Source organism: Cucurbita pepo, chromosome 3, assembly GCF_057944985.1.
Source record: "Cucurbita pepo subsp. pepo isolate OVF chromosome 3, ASM5794498v1, whole genome shotgun sequence".
Taxonomy (NCBI): Eukaryota; Viridiplantae; Streptophyta; class Magnoliopsida; order Cucurbitales; family Cucurbitaceae; genus Cucurbita; species Cucurbita pepo.
Genome location: NC_141800.1, coordinates 7,311,598 through 7,335,530, shown reverse-complemented (window position 1 = coordinate 7,335,530; position 23,933 = coordinate 7,311,598). Strand labels below are relative to the sequence as shown.

The 23,933-nt window shown below is 32.8% G+C and overlaps 1 non-coding gene across 1 annotated transcript; it reads left to right on the top strand.

Moving 5' to 3' along the window:
* Positions 1-21,724: 21,724 nt before the first annotated feature.
* TRNAP-CGG (transfer RNA proline (anticodon CGG)) lies at positions 21,725-21,796 on the top strand. The gene has a single exon. It is a non-coding gene; the product is annotated as a tRNA-Pro (tRNA).
* The last annotated feature ends 2,137 nt before the right edge of the window (positions 21,797-23,933 follow it).

Here is a 23,933-nt window from a genome sequence, read left to right as displayed (position 1 = left end):
AGGATTTTGTGATGTAAGAATCAATGGGATATAGCTCATATGGTAGAACGCTCCATGTGAGAGGTGAGCGGATTGATACCCTACATCTCCTAAAGAAACTATATGAGCAGAAATTCATTTCCTAAAGAAACTATTCGTTATTAATATTTTATTTCTATTCAATTTTACCTTATTTCTGACGTAATGAGCACAAATATTTTATCCTTTTCACTATTATTGATCTCGGGTAGTTTTGGGTTTTGTTATATAAGAATTGTGGGGATGTAGCTAAGATGGTAGAGTGCTCTCTTTGCATGCGATTGGTACGGGGATCGATACCCCGAATACCCGACTCTATATTCTTAAATGCTCTATAATATGGTGGTGCCTTAATGAGATATTTTAAATGTATTGTATACGCGTTTAAATGTGGTTTTCTACACACAAAAAGATATGGATGTTAAATTTTTAAGTCACTCTTGAAAAGTATGGTATGGGATAAATTGGATTATTGCCTATTATTTCTAAGAATATATTAAGTCTTGGGACTAATGTTTGCCAATTGTAGCGATAACATATAATAGAGCAATTCATAGTACCGTTCTCGTTAGAGCAATTCATAGTACCACTGATTGTTCTCCTTCTGAAAATGTTTATGGATTTAATCTGCCTATTATTTGTAAGAATATTAAGTCTTGGGACGAATGTTTGTCATTTGTAGAGACGGCATATAATAGAGCAATTCATTCATAGTACCGTTCTCCTTTAGATCAATTCATAGTACCACTCATTGTTCTCCTTTTAAAGATGTTTATGGATTTAATCCACTTACGCCTCTTGATTTGCTTCCTATTCATTCTAATATTTTTATGAGTAAAGCAACCACAAGTAAGGCAGATATGATCAAAACATTGCATAAAGAGGTGAAAGGAGACAAATGAGAAACAAAAAGTTACTTTAAGAATTAAATATTTTTGTGAGTAAATCAACCACAAGTAAAGGTATGATCAAAACATTGCATAAAGAGGTGAAGGAGACAATTGAGAAACAAAATTTCAAAGTTGCTTAAAGAATTAACAAAGGACGGAAGGAAATCATTTTTCAACTCGATAACTGGGTTTGGATACATTTTCGCAAGGAGCGATTTCCATCTCAAAGGGAGACAAAGTTACATCCAAGAGGGGATAACCCTTCTCAAGTCCTTGAAATAATTAATAACAATGCATATAAAATGATCTTTCTGGAGAATTTTTAGCACATTATACTTTCAATATTCAATGTTGCTAACTTGAGTTCTATGTAGGTGATGATTTTTCTGATTCGAGGACGAATCCTTTTGAAGAGGGGGAAGATGACAAGGATCACGGTGATCCAAATGTTCCAACTGGACCAGCCAAGAAAATTCAACAAGCATTCATTCTTGATGTATAAAATTGGATAAGCTTTGTTCAACTCTCATTTCATGTGTTACAAGCTTATTCGATTGAGGAGGGACCATTTGGAGCTTCATAAGTGAATATTGACACAGTTGAAGTAGAGGATGAAGCATCATTAGATGAGTTGTTAGAAAACTTTATTTATTTTTAATTCATAAAGTATGTAATGGTCAAAGGGGGAGATTCAAAGGGATTGAGATTAAATCTAGGCCACGAACTTCTCTTGTGCTGAGACTATAAATATCCTCAAATTATTATGTAAAAATCAGATTTTAGAGGAATGAAGATCAATTTAAGAAGTTCCCCTTAAAATCCGAGCATTATCTCTACCATTTCTAAGTTTCAAGAAATTGTTAGGGGTAGAATTGCACATGAGTCTATCAAGTTTGATTGTGTGGTTGAGTGAAATTCTCAACCTTCTACTTATTTTCCGGATTTCTTCTCTTCCTATTGATTGTAATTTATCCTAATACAAACAAGTTTGTTTTTTTAGGGAATGTATTAAGCACATGGGTTTATTAATTCCTATGAACTTTTGTTTAAAATGAAGTAAATACAAATGGAGTAAGTACATATACCAATAAAAGAGGAATTATGTTTACTAGCACATTTTTTTTTTAACCCGAGATAGAAGCAAACCTAGTAGTAAAATAAAACTACAACTTAAAAAAAAGTTAATCCCATTTTACAATATCAATATTGTTAAAGGTAGTAAAGAAGTAGTTTTGACATATCAAATATAGGTTTTGAAAATTAAAATTTAAAAATTTAAAAAAATAAAAAAATAAAAATGAAATAAAAGTCGTTTTCAAAAACTTAGTTTGGGGTGAAATTTTACTTAAAATTCAAACGTATTGTTTCAATATCTATCCCAAACAAATGCATATGCTTTAGTGGCAATGCAGCTTCAACCATAATAATTTGAGCACGGTCATTCATAATCTCAAACCTGCAAGGTAGGAATTATAGGATATGAACTTTATTTATGTTTATATTTCTTAATAATATTAATGGAAGTACATCCAATTGGGTTGAAGAATAAATTCTATTATGTGATGGACAATGTGAAATTAACGTGACAATAATAGTAGGTTCTAAAGCACAAAAACACACTTGGATAAATTTCAAATCTTGAGGCACACAAAACACATGGACTAGCAACTAAAAATGATTGATCCACTACAAGGGCATTTGGTCTAGTGGTATGATTCTTGCTTCGGGTGTGAGAGGTCTTGAATTCGATTCATGAAATGCCCCCACAATTATATCAAATTAAATAGTTTGTTGTTTCTTACAAGTGAAAATTAGCTAGCAAGATTGGATCTTCTTCTTCAAAGACTTGGTGCTCCTTCTTCGAAGCATGTTCCTAATGCAGCAAAAACACTCTGGGGTGAAGCCAGATACCATAACCGCGGAGGAGTGGAAACTCAAAGATTGTCACGTCTTAGGGTTGATCTGGTTGAAGCTGCCCAGAAACACGACATTCAACGTCATCAAAGAGAAGACGACATCGGGGCCTATTGAAGGTGTTGTCAAATATGTACGAAAATTCGTTGGCTATGAACAACGTGTTGTCAAATATATACAAATGTCTAAAGGTAGATTTGTTGTAGATCATATAAATTAGTTCAACGTGAAATTTGAGATGTCAGTGAAAGTATTGATCGAAATTTCTTTTGGCAATACTCTGTCTTGATCGAAAGGAAAGAATTAGTTCAACGTGATTGTCAGGAGCCGTGGTATACTTTTGTTGCTCTAATCAACAGTTCACGAGGATATGATAAACTAAAATTTGATGAAATTTGAGATGTCAGTGAAAGTATTCCCAAATGGGAAATTGGAGATTCGTCTATCAATACTCTCTGATTGAAAGGAAAGAAGTAAATCAAAGAGCAAATCAAAGAGCCCAAACAAACATGGGCGATCAAAATAAAGAAATCGAGAAAAATCTCCAAACAAACCATCAAAGAGCCCAAACAAACATGGGCGATCAAAATAAAGAAATCAACAAACCATCAAAGAGCCCAAACAAACATGGGCGATCAAAATAAAGAAATCGAGAAAAATCTCCAAACAAACCAAACGTAAAGTGTTGAAATTGTGGAGAAAAATGACACTTTCAGACAGATTGTACAAAATTGAAGAAAAGCTTCACAATATATTATTTCTTTTCAATTTTTTCTTATTTACGACATAATGAGAAGGGATAATTGTGGGGATGTAGCTCAGATGGTAGAGAAATCGTTTTGCATGCGAGAGGTGCGGGGATCGTTACCATGCATCTCCAAAGAATACTATCAATTGTTAAATATATTATTTCTTTTCAATTTTTTTCTTATTTATGACATAATGAGGAGAGATAGCTTTCATTTTCACTATTTAGTTTTTCATTTTCACTATTATTTATGACGGACCTATGAGTTTTGTGATGTAAGAATTGTGGGGTTGTAGCTAAGATGGTAGAGTGTTCTCTTTGCATGCGAGAGGTACAAGGATCGATTGCCTAGTTTTCTTTTATTAATGATCAATCAGTAGAATTGATTGTATTTGTTGAGTTTTATGTCCTAGAACTCAGTTCAATAAATTTATTATTTAAGTTTATTCGGTAAAGATTGTTATTGAATAAAGTGAATGTTACGATCATTAATCTAAATCCAATAAACTAAGAACACTCTGATTACTTGAACTAAACTAAGAACACTCTGATTACTTGAATTATAGGTAGAGACATCAGAGTGGATCAAGTTCAAGTATATAGTCAAAATGATCTATAGTACAGGGATTGATTACTTGAACTATATGTAGAGACATTAGAGTGGATCAAGTTCAAGTATATAGTAAAAATGATCTATAGTACAGGGATAAGGTTGAGTACCTTATTCTGAGGACACTATGAATGCGGCCCACTTTTCTCAACCTTATTCTGGGGACACTATGGATGCGTCCCACTTTTATATATGATATAAACCATGTGATCACTAAATTATACATGTGAGTGGGGGCGTCCTATGCAATGAGTATTGCATAAGATCGGACAATGAAGAAAACCACCCTCACTTTATAATGTCGTTTATTGTTGAGACTGATTTTTCATTCGATGACCTAGGTAACTCGATCTTAATCCTGAGTAAATTATGAACTCCTGTTTATTCGGAATTATTCTTAGATTTGCATGGGTAGGAGTTACTCAATAAACAACAATAATAACTTTATTGAAAATAGAATATGTTTTTGTTTACAAACTATGTGTTTTAGGACATAAAACCCAACATGTATCTTTCCTACTTTCTTCAAAAATCACTTCTTGGTTCGTTGACTCTTCACTTGATATCTCTATCAACCAACTCTTTGACTCTTCAGGTCTTCTGTTGGTATCTTTTCTACTTTCTTCAAAAATCACTTCTTGGTTCGTTGACTCTTCATGTCTTCTGTTGGTATCTTTCCTACTTTCTTCAAAAATCACTTCTTGGTTCGTTGACTCTTCATGTCTTATCTATTGGTATCTTTCCAACTTTCTTCAACCAACTCTTCATAAACTCAGCATTGTAGGATGTGGCTGACTTTAGGTCTCTCGATGCGCTTCCCGCTAATATCAGAATGAGGAGTCTCTTCCAATCTACTAGGAGCTGTTGAAAATCACTTCTAGGTTCGTTGACTCTTCATGTCTTCTCTGGTCTTTCCTACTTTCTTTGCATGAAATTTTTTCTTCTTTACATGACGTCATACCACCTACTTCTGCTTGATGTCTTCTTGGTCAGAATAATACCGATTCAAGTTACTGACGTGGACAACAAGGTTAGTCTGCATCCATAAGAGCAATTGGATCCTATATGATGTCTTCATAATCTTGTGGATAACTTCGACTAGTCCATAGTATTTTCGCACCAATCTTTGGTTCTTGTTGCTTTGAACTCGAAGTTGATCTAACATTAACTTATATGAAATCTTTATTTTTCTTGAAATTATTGTTGTCGACGCTTCTGACTGGCCATTCTCTTCATCCGTCTAGTATTTCTATGTGAATATATGTTGCTTCAGTGGCTTGTTTTTGTCTTCCATCTCCAATAGGGGCGTTGGCTTGGTGTCTTTGCCCAGCATTTGAGTGATCACTGACAAGAGCCTTTGGGGGTCTAATAAACTCGACTGTTAACAAGTCATTTAGCTAGCTCAGGCTCAGCCGCATGACATTTGTTTGTGGCAGGCGATCTCGATTGCAACATAAAACTAATCTTGTGATTTATCTCTCCTAGTGTGGATAAATCCATTATCTGACCTTCTTGTTTTCCGTCGTGGTATTCATGTAGTTGCAACAAGGTTTCTATTGAGGTTGGCTCACTCGAACTCCCCTTTTCAATTACAACAATAGCAGCAAGTGTAGATTCATCATGGCTAAGATTCTTTCTCAACTGTAGTATCGACATCATTTTCACCCCTCTTGGTTGATGGATGTTTTTCTGAATGATCTCGGATTAGACTCCGTTACTACTAGGCATTTTGCTAGGGACATAAATGGCTTTCTGTTCCAGTAGGACGTTCATCCCTAACACGACGTCGAAGTCATCTATTTCAACTATCACAAAATGATTTGCCTAGTCCAAGGCTCCAACTTGATTAGAGTTCTCATTGTGTCTCTTAAGACAGGTAAAGCTTCTAACTTGACGACGTTCATCTTTCCTGTATCTCGATGCCAAAGGATGCTAAAATATTTTGCATTGGTCTCGATCATGAGTTGTGGGTGGTTCTAGAGTCGACAATGGTGTTCCTTGCTACTTTGTGCTTTATCCAGACCTCGACATACATAATATATATATATATTCTTTTAACTATAACACATATGGTCTATGAAAGAATTTTAACTCTTATGCTCATTAATATTATAATGGTTACTACGTAAATTATAACCTAAAGTTAGAGAATTGATGTCCAATTAGCAACCCTAAATTTTTAATCTTGGTAGAGTGATTGAAATTACAATGGAAGTAGTTTAAACTCCTAGTACCTTAAATGAAGTTTGATGAAATTCGAGATATCAGCGAAAGTATTCCCAAATGGGAAATTGGAGATTTATCAGACAATGCTCTTAGTGTTGATCGAAGGGAAAGGAGTAAATCAAAGAGCCCAAACAAACATGTGCGATCAAAATCAAGGAACCGAAAAAAATCTCCAAACAAACCAAACGTAAAGTGTTGAAATTGTGGAGAAAAATGACACTTTCGGACAGATGGTACAAAATTGAAGAAAAACAAGATCACAAATGTGAAGATGACAATAATTCTATCTATTCAGGAGAAGATACTAAGAATGCTCTAATTCTTAGCGTGAACAGCCCAATTGAATTCTGGATTTTAGATTCAGTTGCTCCGTTTCATTTGTCTTCAAGTAAGAAGTTGTTTCAAAATTTCAAATAAGGAAATTTTGGGAAGGTGTATCTTGCCGACAACAAACGTTGGAGATTGAAGGGAAGAGAGATGTCTGCATACACACTATACACAGAAAATGAGTGCACATTATAGGATATCAAATATATTCCTGATCTCAAGAAGAATCTGATCTCTATTGGTCAGTTTGATAGCACAGGTTATGCAGCTGAGTTTCGAAAGAGTTAAGGGAAGATTGTGAAGGGTGTCATGGTGGTAGCATGACACAAAATCTTGAACCCTATACACCACTATAGGGTGAAACCTATACACAACTCGTAGTAACAGCAACCATGTTTATACACCCTATAGTCTCAATAGACTTGCACATATGAGATTCAAAGAAATGAAGATGATGGCTGCGAATGTAGTTTCAGAAGGCCTAAAATATATTGATATGGGTGTTTGCGAGAACTGCGTTACGGAAAAATATAAACAAGTTAGCTTCACAAAAGCTGCTAGAGAACCATAGAAAGTGCGATTGGAAATGGTCCATACAGACGTTTGGAGACCATCTCTAGTTTCATCATTTCTAGTACCAAAATTCCATTGGTTAGATGTCTCGCACTTACAGCGACAACTCTATGTTTTCCTAAGGCTAGTGAGATATCTCACGACCACTCTTTTCCTCCTCACCCTATCTAGACACTATAACTTTAATCCATTATGGTCTTATATGGTTAACATTCACTCTTTAATTTCCGAAGACATTTTGTAACTACCACGAAACTCAAAACATACAATAAATTGATACAAGTTTTACAGCATATCATATACTTCAAAACAGGGTTAGACTACTTACTCGATCGCGGTGAGACGTGTCATTGAGCTGAGTCATAGAGATATACGACTTTTTATCCTAAGAAAAAATCTGTATAATCTAAAATCCGGTTGCTCTAATATCAAACAACTCTTTATTGAACTCTAGTTATATTCTTCTTTTTCGCCCTTTTTTTTTTTTCTTTCCTTATTTTTCCTCTTTATTGAACTCTAATTAGCCATCTTACTGTCCTCTAGTAAAGATTGGTCAAAATGAAAATTTTACCTTAGCATTAATTTTGACCGATTTTCCTATTTTTTTACTATTTTCTTTTATACTTTTAATGAGTTTTTTTTTTTTAATTTTTGTAACTAGTTTGTTCTTCCATATCATATTTAAATTTGGTCTCTAAATCTCTCAATAAATTCCTAAAAATTTGAACTTAAAAAGAAAATGAGAAATTATTCCTCATTTGAACTCGTGTTACAGCATAACATAACATAATACATGTCAAACACTCACAAAGTACGACACGTGGAGGGGCTACGGAGCACGCGTTGTTAATACCTCATACAATTCATCCAACCAAGCCAATAGTAACACAACTTACCTGGTTGGTCCAAAGAGAAGTCACTAAATTTTTTGTATTGATGTTCGTTAGATCATACTCATCGATGTCTAGTTCCAAAGCTAAATTCATACCGACTTCCTTCACTCTCTTTCATTTTCTCCTTCTTTATTCAAATCCGCATTGGTTAGGGATAAAGAAAGGATGAGTTGGAAATTGAGAAATGGGAAGAGAAATAAAGAATGTGATGGAGGAAGAGGAAGAAATGGGAGTAAGTGGAGAACATGGATAAAATGAGCACGCACGGAACTCTTAAGTCAGTTTGAACTCCTAGTAGCTTAAATAAAGTTGGTCTCCTCTAATAAAACAGGAATTTCTCTTAGGATCATTAAATTCTTATAGACTCCAAGCTCAATATCATAAATACAATTATGCTTTATCTTGAACACACTAAACATGAAACTAAAGTGGGTTCAAAGACAATTTCTTTCTCCATCTTATCGGTAATAACAGTTCAACTAAATCCATATTATGCAAAGAAACAAGTTTATGACTCATAACACCAACTACCTAAATTATGACCTAAAAATTTGAAAACATAAGTTGTAGTTGATAGTTACACAAAATTTTTCCAAAATCAATGAACTCGTATCCAATTAGTCAATCCTAAAGATTGTAACTAGCATAGAGTAATTGAAGCTCCACATGAAGCAATTTAAAGTTTCCGTCACTTAACTAAAGTTTATCTCATCTTTAATGAAGCATGATTTGCACTTAGGTTGATGAAATACTTATAGACTCCAACTCTGAGTACTATTAATGCAATTATGTTTCATATGAGTTTGTCATAACAACTTTATTTTGTTGTCATACGAGGAAAAATAGAAGAATTAAATCAAACAATCGGATGAACTGAACCGAATCAATCCAACCCAAATTGATTAATTTGTTTCCTTTGTTGGGTTGTTTGTTTATTTGATAACCCTTACAAGTAAAATATTAGACCATCAACTTTTCATTTTATAGCGATCCAACCAATCAGAGAAATATATATTTGAGTACAAGCTAAAAATATTGGGTATTTAAGAAAAGACATTTGGTTTAGTGGTACGACCCTCACTTAGGGTGCAACCTCAAATGCCCCTATGTCTAAATCTTTTCTTATCGAAGGACTTCATATTTATATAAACTTGTTGTTCCTATTATTTACTTTTCAAACATACCTCTTAACTTCTCTACACCAATTGTTGGGCAACAAAGTCGACATAAAGGAATTAGAAAAGAGATATCAAAACTTAAGCATGTTCGCAATGGCTTGGCCATTCAGAAGCAACCTAAAGTCTTTCTTTACCTCCCAAGGCTTTATACTTACCATCTTAGGAAATAATGAAAAAGAAAAAAAAAAAAAAAACAAAAACAAAAATTAAGGTCATTAAAACTATAATGATAATACTCTTAATATCATTTCATGGTTCCCACTTTCGCTAAGTATGCCTATCCAAATGTTAAGTAGATCTAGTAGAAAGTTCTTTGATCTTATTATGTTCTTGTTTTGTTCTCCAAGACACATTCTACATCCAGGGCTTCAGTTCAAGCGCATCGAAGACTTCATGTGTTTCCTGCAATACAACAAAATACGACCTTAATACCTAGGTCCAAGGATTCATACAAACATTTTAAGTGGCTTAACAAGGGAATTTTGTCTAGTGCTATGATTCTCGCTTTGGGTGCGAGAGGTCACAAGTTCGATTCTCAGAATGCCCTTTTAAGAGATATTGTAGAATAAAACGAACTAAATAAATCCAATAAAATGACACTGAGTTAAATACATACATTCCCATGAAACTGTGAATGTGAATTGATAAGCCTTAAATAATCCAAATAATAATTGGATTAATATAATATCAATGCATTCTATGTCGAAATGATTCATAAATTATACCTAATTTTTCCCCATTTTGAAATTCCTATTTTGGATCTATTATTAATGACGAGACGTTTAGGACTTTGTGACATGAGAATCGTGGGGATGTAGCTCAGATGGTATTGCGCTCGCTTTGCATGCGAGAGGTACGGGGATTGATACCCCGCATATCTCCAAAATAAAACTATCAATTATTAAATATGTTATTTCTTTTCAATTTTTCCTTAGTCATGACATGTTGAGTAGCGATATTTCTTCATTTCTCACTATTATTGATGACGGAAAATTTAGGGTTTTGTGGTGCAAGTATTGTGGTGATGTAGCTCAGATGGTAGAGGCACTCACTTAGAAACTATTTGTTATTAATATTTTATTTCTGTTCAATCTTTCCTTATTTATGACATAATGAGCGGAGATATTTTTTTCATTTTCACAATTATTGATGACAAGACATTTAGGGTTTTCTAATGTAAGAATTGTTGGAATGTAGCTCAGATGGTAGAGCTTCCCATGTGGGAAGTATGGGATCGATACCTTGCTTCTCCAAATGAATCGATTACTAAATATAATATTTCTTTTCAAATTTTTCATATTTACTACATAATGAGTAGAGACAGTTTTTCATTTTCACTATTATTGATGACGAGACATTTAGGGTTTTGTAACATAAGAATTGTGGGGATGTAGCTTAGATGGTAAAGTGCTTGCTTTGTATGCGAGAGGGATTGGGATCGATACCTTCATCTCCAAAATAAAACTATCTATTATAAAATATATTTTTTACTTTCAATTTTCCCTTATTCATGACATGTTGAGTAGCGATATTTCTTCATTTTTACTATTATTGATGACGAAAAATTTAGGGTTTTGTGATTCAAGAATTGTGGGTATTTAGCCCAGATGGTAGAGCACTCGCGTAGCATGCGAAAGGTACCGGGATCTATACCCTGCATCTCTGAAAGAAACTATTTGTTATTAATACTTAGTTCTATTCAATCTTTCCTTATTTATGACATAATGAGCCGAGATATTTTTTTCATTTACACAAATTATTGATGACGGGACATTTAGGATTTTTTTATGTAAGAGTTGTGCGGATGTAGATCAAATGGTAGAGCGCTCACTTCTCGTGTGGGTAGTTCGAGGGTCAATACGTTGCATCTCCAAATGATGGATTATTAAATATATTATTTCTTTTCAAAATTTTCATATTTACGACATAATGAGTAGGGATAGTTTTTCATTTTCACTATTATTGATGACGAGGCATTTAGGGTTTTGTGATGTAAGAATCGTGGGGATGTTGCTCAGATGGTAGAGTGCTTGCTTTGCATGCGAGAGGTTTGTGGATCGATACCCTGCATCTCCAAAATAAAACTATTTATTATTAAATAGGTTATTTCTTTTCAAATTTTCCTTAGTCATGACATTTTGAGTAGTGATATTTCTTCATTTTCACTATTATTGATGACGGAAAATTTAGGATTTTGTGGTGCAAGTAATGTGGGAATGTAGCTTAGATGGTAGAGCCTCGCTTAGCATGCAAGAGGTATGGGGATCAATACCCCACATCTTCAAAAGAAACTATTTTTTATTAATAATTTATTTCTATTCAATTTTTCCTTATTTATGACATAACGAGTAGATATATTTTTTCATTTTCACTTTTATTGATGACGTAAAATTTAATATTTTGTGAATTAAGAATCATGGGGATGTAGCTTAGATGGTAGAGCACTCGCTTTGCATGCCAGAGGTATGGGGACTGGTACCCGCATCTCTAAAGGATAACTATCAATTATTAAATATATTAATTATTTTCAATTTATTTTTATTTATGACATAATGTGCAGAGATAATTTTTCATTTTCACTATTATTGATGACGAGACATTTAGGGTTTTGTGATGTGAGAATTTTGGTGATGTAGCTCAGATGGTAGAGTGCTCGCTTAGCATGCGAGAGGCACGGGGATCATACCTCTTATCTCCGAAAGAATCTATTCGTAGTGATATTTCTTATGATAGAAAATTTAGAGTTTTGTGATATAAGAGTTGTGGGGATGTAGCTTAGATGGTAGAGCATTCACTTAGCATGCAAGAGGTACGAGGATTCATACTTTGCATTTGCATCTCTCAAAGAAACTATTTGTTATTAATGTTTTATTTTTATTCAATATTTCCTTATTTATGACATAATGTGCAGAGATATTTTTTTCGTTTTCACTATTTTTGATGAATTTAAAGTTTTGTGATGTAAAAATCGTGGAGATGTAGCTTAGATGGTTTTATTTCTATTCAATCTTTTCTTATTTTGACATATTGAGCAGAGATATTTTTCTATTTTCACTATTATTGGTGATGGTAGGTTTAGGATTTTATGTCGTAAGAATTGTGGGGATGTAGCTCAGATAGTAGAGCGTTCACTTCGCATGTGAGAAGTACGGTGCGATACCCTGCATCTCCAAAGGAATCCTACTACCAAATATTCTATTTCTATTTCAAATTTTTCTTATTTATGACATAATGAGCACGGATAGTTTTCATTTTCACTATTGTTGATGATGGGACGTTTAGGATTTTGTCCTGTAAGAATTGTTGAGATGTAGCTAAGACGGTAGAGTGCACTCTTTGCATGCAAGAGCCACGGGGATCGATACCCAGCATCTCCAAAAGTAACTATTTGTTATTAATATTTTATTTTTATTTAATCTTTCCTTATTTATGATATAATGAACAGAGATATTTTTTTCATTTTCACCATTATTGATGACGGGAAGTTTAAAGGTTTTGTGATGTAAGAATTGTAGGGATGTAGCTTAAATGGTAGAGCACTTGCTTTGCATGCGAGAGGTACGGGGATCGCTATCATGCATCTCCAAAGGAAAACTATCAATTATTAATCTTATTTATGACATAATGATCATAGGGAGTTTTTGGTTGAGTGCACTCTTTGCATGTGAGAGATACGAGGATTTTGGGTTTTGTTATGTAAGAGCTGTGGGGATGTAGCTAAGATGGTAGAGTGCATCTCGTGAAGAAACTCATTAATATTTTATTTCTATTCAATTTTAACTTATTTTTGATATAATGAGCAGAAATATTTTTTCATTTTCACTATTATTGATGACGTGTAGTTTTGGGTTTTGTCATGTAAGAATTATGAGGATGTCGCTAAAATGGTAGAGTGCATCTCCTAAAGAAACTATTCGTTATTAATATTTTATTTCTATTCAATTTTTTCTTATTTTTGACATAAGGAGCAGAAATATTTTTTCATTTTCACTATTATTGATGGCGCACAGTTTTGTGTTTTGTTATGCAAGAATTGTAGGAATGTAGATAAGATGGTAGAGTGCTCTGTTTGCATGCGATTGGTATGGGGATCGATACCCCCAATACCCCGCTCTATATTCCTAAATGCTCTATAATATGATGGTGCCTTAATGGGATAGATATTTTATATGGATTGTATACGACTTTAAATAAGGATAGATATTTTATATGGATTGTATACGGCTTTAAATGTGGTTTGCTACACGCAAAAAAAGATAGGGCTGGTTAAATTTTTAAGTCACTCTTGAAAGTATGGTGTGGGATAAGTTGGATTATTGCCAATTATTTCTAAGAATATTAAGTCTTGGGACGAATGTTTGTCATATGTAGAGATGACATATAATAGAGTATTCACTCTTGAAAAGTATGGTGTGGGATAAGTTGGATTATTGCCAATTATTTCTAAGAATATTAAGTCTTGGGACGAATGTTTGTCATCTGTAGAGATGACATATAATAGAGTAATACTTCATAGTACTGTTCTCCTTTAGAGCAATTCATAGTACCACTCATTGTTCTCTTTTTGAAGATGTTTATGGATTTAATCCACTTACACCTCTTGATTTGCTTCTTATTCATTCTATTATTTTTGTGAGTAAAGCAACCACAAGTAAGGCAGATCTGATCAAAACTGTAACTACCCAAAATTTTTTACTAATTTAAGGTCGCTACTGTATACGTAGCATAAACATTGGATGCGGAAGACTTCATTTAAATTCCATAAAACATAACCTTTATCTTAAAACACATCTAGGACTTACGTGTTTCAAAAACATCTTTAAAACAACAAAACAAAAGACTAAATAAAATAAATAAGCGTTTTAAGTTAAAAACATCCTATTCTAGCCTAAGTCTAAGAAAATAAATACCACTATCCTGCATGTGCCATGGTCTCGAGTTGTGATGTCGTCAGCCGTACAAGAATGCCTTGCCTTAACCTGAAAAATGTAGTAGCACATGGCTTGAGTATTTGAAGAAATATTCGGTAAGTGACCCCACTATTGGGGTTAAATGCAACAATCACATGCAATGATATGATGGGACTTATCTTTCATTCTGTTTTCCCTACGGTGTTGTCCTAACGGGTAATTTTTAACGTGTACCATATACTCTACACACAACCCATACGTGCGAGTATGGGCTCACCAGCTAGTTCGCACACCGCTGGGCCACATTCCTTATTTGGCGGGCATACTCTGGGAGCCCCTTGGGCCGGACACCCGCTAGAACTAGTAACCGTCACGACAGTGCTATGCAAAGCATAACGATCGTTGTCCTGCCATTGGATGTACGAGTCCGTACCCTCGTGATGGGATAGGGGTACCCCTCCAAATGCACGAGCACACATAATGCATGAGGTCCCAAAACTTTTTCATTTTCATTATCCTTTAATACAACACTTCTAGCATTGTGTACATATCATATCATTTTTCATATCGTTTCAGATATCGTTCATCATTCATGCCATATGGTTTCTCATTCTTCAATTCTCAAATTATACATAATTCTAACGGGGTTATATTTCATGCCATTTATCGTAATTTCCTGTCATTCATATCATGCTGTATACACACAATTTAAGAGACCTAACATAACGTTCTATGCTTTTCACATATCATTTCATCATATACACATCATACCATGACATATTGCATCACAATGTATCATATCATAAACAAGTCATAACGTAAACACTTCGTAATCATATCGTTCTCTAACTTATCATAGCCTTAACGTTCTTAGACCTATCACAGACATATCATTACGTGAACGTACCTTAGTCATCTCATCACAAGAACTTAACCTAACGCTATCGTTCTATCAATCTATCACAAACCTATCCCTTTCTACCCGGAACCTAACCGTATTCTTCCATCAATCTCTCTTATCCATATCACTCCGGTATGCAACCTAACCTTAACGTTTCATGAACGTAATTTACTACAATCGTTACATTTTGTTTTGTGCATCATTCTTGTATCCTATCTCAAACATATCCTTGAACACATCGTACCGTAATTATTATCGTACAATTCACATATTATAACATATACATAACATATAGGAAGCATATCGATCCACAGACAATTCACACATATCAATATATATGACACGTGCAGAACCAAAGGGCACGTGTCAACATCAAATATAACCATGTCAACATCAAATCGATTCCGTCCTTTGAAATCCAAGACAACCTATGTGAGCCCATGACATCAGTTTCAAGTTTGAATTCTATAAAATTATCTCTCTAATCTATGTTGTTAAAATTTTGATAGTTTGTGTTAGACAAAATTTGATGGAGTTACATGCTCTCTCATATTTCTGGTTTTATTTTTAAATTCTGTTCAACAAGACTTCCCTCACTCTTCCCTCCTCCCCTTTGTAATTATTTTCATTCTGCAAATAGATTGTCAATTCTGTAAACATTTTCAATTATTACTCTAACTCTATATTTATTTTCATAAACTGATATTATTGGCCAATTTTAATCCATTGTTGGGCTACTATTAATAGATTTATGGATCTCCGTATGGCAACTGTAGAGGGGTGAATAGGGTTTTAACCATAAAAGTGTTTAAACAGAATTAATTTTTCTAATGATGAAACTCTTTACAAATAAGTAGAAGATGATCACTACAGGAACAAAATAATTCAAGTCAAAACAACAATCAAGTAGAACATACAATAAATCACAATAATAATTTTGAAATTAAATAGGAAAGAGTTAGAAAAGATGACACCATAGTTTTATAGTGGTTTGGTCAAACTCGACCTACTCCACTCCCCAAACGCCTCTTGGGAATTTGAATAAACAACTTTCTCGACTCTTTCCGTGGATCAGAGCCAAACCGCTATACCGCTCTTTTTACGAGTTCAAGAGCAAACTCAATCCTTTCCACGACACAGGATCAAACCGGTACAAGTATGTGAATTTGATAGTAACACACCGCAACTCTTTCAAAGAGTAGATTTACAATTTGGAGCACTCACAACTATCTTCTCACGTTACAATAAAAAAATCTCTCTCAAGAATAAAATGAATAAAAATAAAATTGGAAGCTTGGAGAGAGCAACAAACAATGGAGACTTTGAACAAATGAGGATTGGAGAATGTATGGAAGTTGTGTATATGAAATGTGGGGAAGTTGATGAGTTTATATAGAGAAGAAAAGTGGCAAAATGTAGGAATTAATATCAACCCCTGGATTGTGTTAGGAAGAATGGAAGGTGGAGATTAAAAGTAAATAAATAAGAAAATTTTCTAAATTCATTTATTTAAAATTTTTAATATAATAATAATAAAAAGTTATGTGAGTAACGTTCAAATGAAAATTCAAAATTTATCATAAATATAATAATATAATAATAATAAAACTACGTGAGTAACTACCAAAATTTTAAAATATAACAATATAATATAGTAATAATAAAAATCGATGTGAGTAATGATTAGATTCAAATTTATATTTTGTAAAAATAATTTTATTTAGAAATATAATAATAGGAAAAACTCTGCCCTTTGTTACTCTTCCAAAATTATAAATGTCATACTTTGATATATTTTGATTTGTTCATCATTTTGATTTTGTTGCCACATCATCACGTCGGGTATGTTGTCTCGACTGTAAGTTCTTCGTTTTAGCTCTGATTTGAGTAATTGAAAAGTCGTTGAAATCGTTATTCCCAACCTTATACTGTGGACAGTTCAAAACACTGAAAATAGTTAATCATTAAGAGTACGTTTGTTATCATCAAAATATCAATCAATTAATTGATTGAAATTAATTAAAGTGAGATCAAGGGCCTGCCAATATCTATAACTTCCAATGCTAACAAAAAATATAATTAATTGAATATGAGATCTGATTATACTAGTAAAATATGAAAGAATTTTGATCCTAAATTAATTTCTTATAACCATAACTATAGAAAAAGAAAATCTGAGATAGGATTTTACCTAATAACAGACCAAAATCTTACTAGATAAATAAATGTGCATCATATTCTTCTGTTGAAACACCATTTTACTTTTTCTCAAATCTGACCTTTTTTTTCTGTTTATTTTTTTTGGATGAACTGTGATGTTTATTTTTGGATGAACTGTGATATGGGGTTGAGAAAGAGGATGCAGATGAGAGGTCAATGGGTAAATTTTATTTTTAATTTTAAGTAATGGTTTTTAGTTATTTATTTATGAATTATTATTATTATTATTATTTTGACGTATATATTTTTTTATAATTATTTTTATTTGTTTATTTATTTTTATTATATATATCCAAGAGGGGATGACCCTTATCAAGTCCTTGAAATAATTAATAACAATGCATATAAAATGATCTTCCTATAGAATTTTCAGCACATTCTACTTTCAATGTTGCTGACTCGAGTCCTTTTGATGTAGGTGATGATTTTTCTTATTCGAGGATGAATTCTTTTGAAGAGGGGGAAGATGATAAGGATCACGGTGTTCCAAATGTTCCAACTGGACTAGTCAAGAAGATTGAACAAGCATTCACTCTTCATCTATAAAGTTGGATAGACTTGGTTCAACTCTGATTTCATGTGTTACAAGCTTATTTGATTGAGGAAGGACCATTTGGAGCTTTAGAAGTGAATATTTACACCATTCAAGTAGAGGATGAAGTTGCAAGCATCATTAGATGAGTTGTTAGAAAACTTTATTTATTTTTAATTCATAAAGTATGTAATGGTCAAATTGTCAAATTGACCTCATTTTTTTGTTGAGATTCAAGGGGATTGAGATTAAATCCAGACCACTAACTTCTTGTGTGGAAGACTATAAATATCCACAAATTATTATGTAAAAATCAGATTTAAGAGGAATGAAATTGATCTCTGAAGTTGAGAAGTTTCCCTTAAAAATTTTAGCATCATCTCTGCACTTTCTAAGTTTGAAGCAATTGTTGGGGTAGAATTGCATCTGAGCCATTCAGTCTTTCAAGTTCGATTGTGTGGTTGAGTGAAATTCTCAACTTCTACTTATTTCCGGTGTTTCTTCTCTTCCTATTCGTGATAATTTATCCTAATACAAACAAGTTTGTTTTTTAGGGAATGTATTAAGCACATGGGTTTAGTAATTACCATAGACTTTTGTATAAAATGAAGTAAATACAAATGGAGTAAGTATATATAACAATAAAAGAGGAATTATGTTTACTAACATTTTTTTTTCTTTTTTTTTTTTTTAACATGAGATAGAAGTAAACATAGTAATCAAAACAAAAACTTAAAAGAAGTTAATCCTATTGTTAAATGGTAGCGAAGAAGTAGTTTTAACCTATCAATCTAGGTTTTGAAAACTAAAATTAAAAAATTAAAAAATTAAGAATAAATATAAAATAAAAGTTGTTTTCAAAAACTTAATTTGGGGTGAAATTTTACTTAAAATTAAAACCTATTGTTTCAATATTTATCCTAAAGGAATGCATATACTTGAGTGGCAATGCAGCTTCAACCAAACAAATTTGAGCTGGATCATTCATAATCTCAAACCTACAGGGTAGGAATTATAGGATATGAACTTTATTTATGTCAATATTTCTTAATAATATTAATTTGAAGTACAAAGAACTTTATTTATGTCAATATTTTTTAATAATATTAATTGAAGTACGTCCAATTGATTTGAAGAACAAGTTCTACTATGTGATGGACAATGTGGGCTGTGTGTAGAGTATATGGTACACGTCCACGATTACCCGTTAGGATAGCACCGTAGGAAAAATGAAATGAAACGAAAGATAGGTCCCATCATTTCATTGCATGTGATTGTTGCATTTAACTCCAATAGTGGGGTCACTTACCGAGTATTTCTTTAAATACTCAAGCCATGTGCTACTACATTTTTTAGGTTAAGGCAAGACATTTCGGTACGGCTGACGACGGCATCGCAACTCGAGATCATGGCACATGCATAGGATAGTGGTATTTATTTTCTTAGACTTAGGATAGAATAAGATGTTTTAAACTTAAACGCTTATTTATTTTATTCCGGGTCTTTTGTTGTGTCGTTTTAAAGATGTTTTTGAAACACGTAAGTTCATGGCTGTGTTTTAAGTTAAAGGTTATGTTTTATGGAATTTAAATGAAGTCTTCCGCATTCAATATTTATGGTACGTATACAGTAACGACCTTAAATTAAGTAGAAACTTTTGAGTCGTTAGAGTTCAAAACTCAAATAGAAACTAAAATTGAAAGTGAAAACAAATAAAAATAAAAGTAAATTAATATAAAATAAGAAAATACTATAAAATTAAAATATTTAGAGTTTAATCTATCTCTACAAATATATTTTTCTCTTTATTTATAATTAGTCATAAAAAGAAATAATGGACAGTTCCTTATTCAAATCCAATTTCTTCGTAAAACTGTACAAAATTTCTCTCTAACTCTCTTTCAAAACAATTCCCCTTTATTTTCTTCTTCTTCATTTTTTTTCCTTTCTTTCTTTTTTCTCGTTATTGAACTCTAATTAGGGATCTTACTGACCTCTAGTTAGGAAAGATGGGTCAAAATGAAAAAATTGAGAAATTAATCCTCATTTCAATTCGCGTTACAGCATAACATAACATAATACATGTCAAACACTCACAAAGTGACACGTGGAGGGGCTACGGAGCACGCGTTCTTAATACCTCATACAATTCATCCAACCAAGCTAATAGTAACACCATTCACCTGGTTGGCCGAAAGCGAAGTCACTAAATTTCCTGTATAGATGTTCATTAGATCACACTCATTGATAACCTTGGTATATTATAACAATTCAACTTTTCATTTTATAGCCGTCCAACCACTCAGAGAAAAATATATTTGATTAGAAGCTAAAAATATTTTGTTTGGTGGTATGATTCTCACTTAGGGTGCAAGAGGTTTTGAGTTCAATTCTTGTAATGCCCCTATGTCTAAATCCTTTCTTATCCAAGGACTTCATATTAATATAAACTTTTTGTTCCTATTATCAAACATACTTCTTAACTTCTGTACACCAATTGTTTGGCAACAAAGACTAAAAAATCTTTGTTTACATCCCAAGACTTTATACTTACCATCTTAGGAAACAAAGAAAAAAAAAAAAAGAAGTTCTTATTATGTTCTTGTTTTGTTCTCCACGACATATTCTCATCGAGGACTTCATGTGTTTCCTGCAATACAACAAAATACGACCTTAATATCTAGGCTCAAGGCTTCATACATACGTTTCAAATGGCATAACAAGGTCATTTGATCTAGTGGTATGATTCTTGCATTGGGTGCGAGAGGTCTTGAGTTCAATCCTCGAAATGTGCCCCTTCAAGAAATTGTAGAATTGAAGATATTTATTAAGTAAATAAACACACATTAAAATGACAAAAGTTAAATACATACATTCCCATGATATTGTGAATATGCCAAAGGTAACACATAATAAGAACTTTTAGCCCCTCAACTCCCAACAAATATAGATTTCAAACTTGAGAAAAAAAATCATATCGAGTGAGAGCTAAAAATGATAGATGTTCAAGAAGGGAAATTTGGTCTAGTGGTATTATTCTTACTTAGGGTGTGAGAGGTCTTGAGTTCACATCTTAGAATGCCCCTGTCCTTAATTCTCTTATTACTTCGGTTATCAATCTACTCGCACGTTTTTTCTAGCATGAGATAGCAATCCCGTTATAAATATTGTTAAATGGTATGGTAGCAAGGGACGAAGTACGGTTAAATAGTAGCAACGAATGCTCAACGTATTATAAATATTGTTGCTCAACGTATTAGTTAAATGGTATGGTAGCAAGAGACTAAGGGACGAAGTAAATATTATAAATATTGTTAAATGGTATGGTAGCAAGGGAATGCTCAACGTATTATAAATATTGTTGCTCAACGTATTAGTTAAATGGTATGGTAGCAAGAGACTAAGGGACGAAGTAAATATTATAAATATTGTTAAATGGTATGGTAGCAAGGGAATGCTCAACGTATTATAAATATTGTTGCTCAACGTATTAGTTAAATGGTATGGTAGCAAGAGACTAAGGGACGAAGTAAATATTATAAATATTGTTAAATGGTATGGTAGCAAGGGACTAGTAAAATTGTGAAAGGGACAAAGTAAATCCCAAAGGAATGCGCATATGCTAGTGGCAATGCAGCTTCAACCATAATAATTTTGAGCTGGGTCATTCATAATCTTAAAGGCACAAGTAGCTTCTAAAGCACAAAAACATGTGGATAAATTTTAAATATAGAGGCGCATAAAACATATGGACTAGCAACTAAAAATTATAGATTCATTACAAGGGCATTTGGTCTAGTGGTATGATTCTCGCTTTGGGTGCGAGAGGTCTTGAGTTCGATTCTCGAAATGCCCCCTACAATTATCACATAGATGTTAAATGTAGTTTGCTACACACAAAAAGATATGGATGTTAAATTTTTAAGTCACTCTTGAAAAGTATGGTGTGGGATAAATTGGATTATTGCCTATTATTTCTAAGATAATATTAAGTCTTGGGACTATAAATTTTTAATTCAAAACTATGGTGTGGGATAAATTGGATTACTGCCTATTATTTCTAAGAACATATTAAGTCTTGGGACTAATGTTTGCCATTTGTAGTGATGGCATATAATAAAGCAATTCATAGTACCGTTTTCGTTTAGAGCAATTCATAGTACCACACATTGTTCTCCTTCTCAAGATGTTTATGGATTTAATCTGCCTATTATTTGTAAGAATATTAAATCTTGGGACGAATCTTTGCCATTTGTAGAGATGACATATAATAGAGCAATTCTAGTACCGTTCTCCTTTAGAGTAATTCATAGTACCACTCATTGTTCTCCTTTTGAAGATGTTTATGAATTTAATCCACCTACGCCTCTTGATTTGCTTCCTATTCATTCTAATATTTTTATGAGTAAAGCAACCACAAGTAAGGCAGATATGATCAAAACATTGATTAAAGAGATGAAAGGAGACAATTGAGAAACAAAAAGTTACTTTAAGAATTAAATATTTTTGTGAGTAAATCAACCACAAGTAAAGGTATGATCAAAACATTGCATAAAGAGGCGAAGGAGACAATTGAGAAACAAAATTTCAAAGTTGCTTAAAGAATTAACAAAGGACGGAAGGAAATCATTTTTCAACTCGATAACTGGGTTTGGATACATTTTCGCAAGGAGCGATTTCCATCTCAAAATGAGACAAAGTTACATCCAAGAGGGGATAACCCTTCTCAAGTCCTTGAAATAATTAATAACAATGCATATAAAATGATCTTCCTGGATAATTTTTAGCACATTATACTTTCAATATTTAATGTTGCTAACTTGAGTTCTTTTGATGTAGGTGATGATTTTTCTGATTCGAGGACGAATCCTTTTGAAGAGGGGGAAGATGACAAGGATCACGGTGATCTAAATGTTCCAACTGGACCAGCTAAGAAAATTCAACAAGCATTCATTCTTCATGTATAAAATTGGATAGGCTTTGTTCAACTCTCATTTCATGTGTTACAAGCTTGTTCGATTGAGGAGGGACCATTTGGAGCTTCATAAGTGAATATTTACACAGTTGAAGTAGAGGATGAAGTTGCAAGCATCATTAGATGAGTTGTTAGAAAACTTTATTTATTTTTAATTGATAAAGTATGTAATGGTCAAATTGACCTCGTCTTTGGGGGAAATTCAAAGGGATTGAGATTAAATCTAGACCACGAACTTCTCTGGTGGGGAGACTATAAATATCCTCAAATTATTATGTAAAAATCATATTTTAGAGGAATGAAGATCAATTTAAGAAGTTCCCCTTAAAATACGAGCATTATCTCTACCATTTCTAAATTTCAAGCAATTGTTAGGGGTAGAATTGCACATGAGTCTATCAAGTTCGATTGTGTGGTTGAGTGAAATTCTCAACCTTCTACTTATTTTCGGGATTTCTTCTCTTCCTATTGATTGTAATTTATCCTAATACAAACAAGTTTGTTTTTTTAGGGAATGTATTAAGCACATGGGTTTATTAATTACGGTGAATTTTGTTTAAAATGAAGTAAATACAAATGGAGTAAGTATATATACCAATAAAAGAGGAATTATGTTTACTAGAACTTTTTTTTTTTTTTTAACGTGAGATAGAAGTAAACCTAGATAAAACTACATAAACTTAAAAGAAGTTAATCCCATTTTACAATATCAATATTGTTAAAGGTAGTAAAGAAGTAGTTTTGACATATGAATATAGGTTTTGAAAACTAAAATTTAAAAATTTAAAAATTTAAAAAAATAAAAAAATAAATATGAAATAAAAGTCGTTTTCAAAAACTTAGTTTGGGGTGAAATTTTACTCAAAATTCAAACGTATTGTTTCAATATCTATCCCAAACGAATGCATATGGTTTAGTGGCAATGCAGCTTCAACCAAAATAATTTGAGCACGGTCATTCATAATCTCAAAGGTACAAGGTAGGAATTATAGGATATGAACTTTATTTATGTCAATAT